The 5,092-nt window shown below is 37.5% G+C and overlaps 1 long non-coding RNA gene across 1 annotated transcript; it reads right to left on the minus strand.

Annotated features, from left to right (window-relative positions):
• Positions 1-326: 326 nt before the first annotated feature.
• LOC112944177 lies at positions 327-3,746 on the minus strand. The gene is made up of 2 exons (XR_003248728.1): positions 3,694-3,746; positions 327-380 (listed from the first exon to the last, which is right to left on the minus strand). It is a non-coding gene; the product is annotated as an uncharacterized LOC112944177 (long non-coding RNA).
• Between the last annotated feature and the right edge of the window lie 1,346 nt (positions 3,747-5,092).

A 5,092-nucleotide genomic window follows, 5' to 3' on the forward strand; every position in this document is an offset into this window, starting at 1 on the left:
CCAAAATATGTAAAACAACAGCTATCTTGATAAGGTAATGCTGCAGATCAGAAGCAGTTACCAGTGTACATATATACCAGATCCATCAGTAAGAGTGGTAAATAAAGTCTAGCCATTTTATTTTATTATTTTATTTTACCTTGGCAAAGCCTAGGAGCCATTTTCAAAGAAAATCTTGGCTTCATTGTTCTGCATTTGTTTTGTATTGTGCTTAGGTAGAATGAAGTCTTTAAGGGAATTTAGGATTATCTGAATCTCTGATTTGGTGGAGCCTATGTACCACATAAAAGATATTTATTCTTTTAGCTGGCTGTGAAAAAGGAAGCGGCATCACACTTGTTTAGATGCCAAAGGCCTCTTCTGTTACAGCATGATTGTTCCTGGTAAAAAAATAAAAAAATAAAAATAAAAAATAAAAGTGCCCCCAAAGACTTGAAAAGTAGTAGTTTAACAAGCTGCATTATTTCAACTGTTTTCCACCCCGGTCTTTTCTATGTAGTAAACGCCTTGGTGCTGGTGACCAGAGTGACACTGGAGGCAGCAGACTATGACACATTGCAGGCATTCCCCTAACTGATTTTTATCCAGTGACTTTGAGTGCAAGTGCAAGCTGAATTGTGCAAGGTAGCTCTTACTCCCTTTCTCTTTCCAGGGGGTCAACTGCTTATGAAGAATATCTATTATTTATACCTTTCAAGAGAATTACATCAGCAGGAACGTAGGTATTCATGTAATGCAGCTGCAAACGACCATGCAAAGACACACTGCTTTAAATATGTATGTGAAATACAATATACCATGTTCTGTATTGACTTAAGTCTGTTACGTTGTTGACTTCAGCAGGAATGCACTGGTTTTAAGTGAATAATTTTAGCTCAGTGGATCTAATAAGTGCCTGATTCAGCTACCACATTAGAGTTGCAATTATATATCTACCTACATGTGATGCATAGGTTTAGGGCTTCACTCCCTTATTCCTCTGCTGGTGTTAAGAATGACCTGTGGCATCATGCTGTTGTCCCAAATGTGTATTGTGTACACACTTTGGGTTATCATGTCCTTCCAGGAGATGAGGTGGGACCTCTAAGGAGCAGGTTTTGTATGTTGCAGTGATTTACCCCTGTCTGCTGACCAAGAAACACCTTGGCCTTCGTTACAGAAATCAAATTTACATCTCTGGTGGTAATGGAAACCTAAACATGGTTTCATGCTGACCTCTGCCTCTGACCTGTGGCATTAGTTATCCTCAGCAACCACATTTTGCTTGGCTAAATTAATCAATGGCCCTGTTAGGGCAGGTCCCTTTATTTTCTCAGTGAAGAAACTGCATCACATTAGCTACGAGCCAGTTTCAAACCTTTCATTTTGGAGTATGCTCAGGGAGAGACTAGTCAGAGAGGAAACTGGAATCAATACACTAGGCTAGCACAATCTGTATTTCAGGTCAGCACGTGGAGAGAAAAAAATGGCATTTGTGAACTCATGGCCAGTGATCTGCTGTTTCTGGGTGAAGGGCAGACTTTTATCCTCAATCTCCTGGACCTGTCTGCAGCAATCGACCCAAGGAAGCTACAGACAGCAGTTTGCACAAGGGCTAGGGGGATTCGCCTCAGATTGTTGTAAGCCTTATTGAGAGACACATCCAAACCACCGACTTCAGATCTCTCTAGTCATGAAGTCCTCTAAGGATCAATTATCTTTGTAGCCTTTTTAGTAGCTAAAGCAGTCAGTAAGAGAAAGAGTTAAAACATGACAGACATAAATGCTAGCAGATTGACGCATATCAAGCAAATGGGCAAAGTGTTTGCCAGTTCCAGAAGCTAAGGGAATGATAAGAGGAAGCAATAGCATAGATGAAAATGAGTAGACTTGCTCCTGAAACAGTCTCTTGTATAGGCTTTCTGGTGATTGACATTCTGTTTTAATTTCAGTCCAAGTTAGAAATTCATTCCTGATTTTGAACTGTGATTTCAATACCATAAGAACATCTCCTGGCATAGAAGTAGGACTTTGTAGGCAAACTTTTTTGTTTTGACTGGGAGCTTGTAACCACCACTGTCCTATAGCCTGAAAGTAGTCTGTCTTCACTAGGCCTCATGATGATAATTTTCAGTGAGAAGGAAGTTGCACCAATTGAAGGGAAATTCATCAATTTCATATTGGATATTAAAATGTTGTCTTTTCAAATAAGATATACTCAACTCTTTAGAGAATTGGGGTTAATGTGCTCAGGACATGCATAGAACATCCTTATCAACAAGATTAACTGAATTGTAAAACTTTCAAGGTAATCCTTCTGACAATTAAAGGAGATATCAAGCTATGCATCTAGATTTAAGCCTTCCACAGCTTGACAAACATGATGCACCCAGAAGTCTGGTTTCAAAAACTCCTATGAGTGAATGTAATGTGCAAATCTACACACATACTCCCATATATGAAAAACTTTGAAAATGTGATTACTCTGTCTTATGATATTACATTTGAGTCCTTCTCACACTTTGGAATAAAGAATGTTAGGTCTAAGCCATGTAGTCACAGGTCTATTAAAGAGAACTTTCAGAAAGCTGTTAGGATCAGATCTAACATGTTCTGCTGATCTTCATACAAGAGATCTTCACATAGGAGATGGTACCATTTTTATGTTCTTAATTCAAACTCCCTTCTTTTCCACTCTACTTTTTATCCTGTATTTGTTTTTTATTCTGACATGATCTATTGACATTCTTATCAAATGAGGAAATGAGGTGCCATCTTTGTATTTGTCTTCTACCTCTCTCAGCAGTCTTATGATAGTAATCCTATCTTGCCATCCATGCCTCTCTAACACTACGAAACCCAATCTATGCCTGGTTTCACCAAAGAGTTTCCACTTTTGTATTTCTCATCGTCTGCTCTGGTCCCCGCCCCAGCTTGACATCTAGAGTAATCTTCTTGAATATAATCAGCTTCCCATTCCTAAGACATATTCAAGACACTTCTGGCTAATGCAGTTCTTCTGACCCCTAATCCTGTCCCCATTACATTATACGCAGATCCTGTTGTAGCTCCACCCCTTTTACATTTAAACTTATTCTCAGATTCTCTAGTCCTACTTGTCCCTGATTCTGCCCAGGCTTGACTGTAATTACATTACCAGATTGATGCTAGCCTCGGTAGTCAAGCAACATAGACTCTTTCATGTTTTTTTACTGTTCTCCGTTGTCTGTACTAATGCATACTGTGTCATTAATGTTCACATCCACATTTTGTCACAAGATTCTTTTCTACCATGAGAGGAACACGAATTATTATCAGTGTTGGCAATTCCCTCTGGGTAGCCAATTCAATCATGAGTATTTAATGATTTTACCTACTTTTCTAACAGCTATATAAACAATTGAACTATGTGAACGTACATTTCTGCCACTCCTATATGTTTTTCTCCTACTTCACTTCTCCAATTAGAATACAAAACAGAAGGAAAAAAAAATACATAGGTTTCCTTATACCATGTGTAAAATCATTTATTGTGTTTTGTCCTGGGGAGATTGCAAATTCATTGGTAAAGGAATGTCAGTGTATATTTCATAGCATTTAGCATAGTGAGATATCAGTCTTATTTTGAGCATCTGATTCCCTGTTAAATAAATTACTTTAAGAAGTCTAGAGAACTGAGGTTAAGACTTCAAAAGTCTAGGTGCCAACACCTACCTAATTAGGCGAGTCTAACTTTCTGAGCAACTGAATGCATTTTAGCAATATTTGTATCATCTTATGTGCCCCTTCTCACATTTGCTTTGTGGTGCTGAGCAAGTAGCTTCACTCACTGTAAATACCTGGAAAAAAGAGCCTATTTTCACAGCTATGTAATGGAATATTAAGCAGTCATTAATTTATTATGTTTTCATAAACACAATTCTAAAAAAATGATGCAAGATCAAGAAGCCCTCCAATCAAAGCAATGTTAAACTCTTTGTATTGAAAATGGCATATATCTCTTGTATATCTTAGACCAGACTATTTTTAGTAGCTCCTTACTTTTAAAGAAGCTATATGCCTTTCAAGAATGATTGGGGGTGGTGAAGGAAACAAGTCAAAAGAGGTATTATTGGATTATTCATTCTTCTAGGACAGAACCTGTTTGTATAATCAGAGATATGCCTTAAGTGGTCTTTAAAAAAGTCAGATTTTGTTTAAAAAAGGGGAACGAGGAGGCTTCATTAACTAGACTGACAGGCTCCATAGATTTCTCAAGTGTTTAAATTAAGGATTGCAAGTTCTTGAAACTTGACAAGGAAAGCAGGATTGTCACTGCTGGCTGTCTGAACCAGAGGTAAGTGCAGATTAAGCTTTTCCTATCTCTATTATAAACATATTGCTTCAGTTCTCAAAAGTTCAGTGAAATTGAGGAGAATATTGTTTTTTTACTATTTGAAAAAGAAAAATAAACTACATCTTTACGTGTCAGCTAAAATTCTGAAGTGTGAAAAGTGCTTAGACGCTGCTCATTATTATTCTAGTAGTAACTATTTGGCATTAACATTTTTTTTTAAAGAAATAAAATTGAAATCACTAATATCTGGACATCTAGAACCAAATTATAAGGCCATGCATATTAAGCATACCATACTTTGAAATATATGTAAATGTTTCTGAAGATCTTTCTAGAGTTGTCTATGCAATTGGATTGCCCAAACACTGAGCTCATGTTGTACTTGCAAGATGTGTTTTCTGGAAACACAGACCAGTTTTCTGAAAAAGAAAAAAACCCACCAGTTCCTGCATAGCATGAATCTGTCTGTTTCTGTGGGCCTAAATCTGGCCAAACAGCCTGAATTTGAACAGCACAAATGTGCGCTATTCTGAGGGATTTTTTTTGATGCATTGGTGAGAGATAGAAAGATGGATTGGTGAAAGTAGTGTCTGCTGGGGCATATTTCTGGTTTATGCAGGCTTCCTATTCGCAAGAGCTGGAGAAGAGCTTCCATTGATTTCTTAGACCTACTCAGGACTTCTGAAAGGAGCTTCATTTTGTGTCTAGTATACCTATTGATATAGAATTATAAACTAGAGCTAATCAGACAGATGTTGCAGAGTTAGATTTCAACTC

This window comes from Nothoprocta perdicaria, unplaced genomic scaffold (genome assembly GCF_003342845.1).
Source record: "Nothoprocta perdicaria isolate Ctin4 unplaced genomic scaffold, notPer1 scaffold_161, whole genome shotgun sequence".
In the NCBI taxonomy this organism is placed as follows: domain Eukaryota; kingdom Metazoa; phylum Chordata; class Aves; order Tinamiformes; family Tinamidae; genus Nothoprocta; species Nothoprocta perdicaria.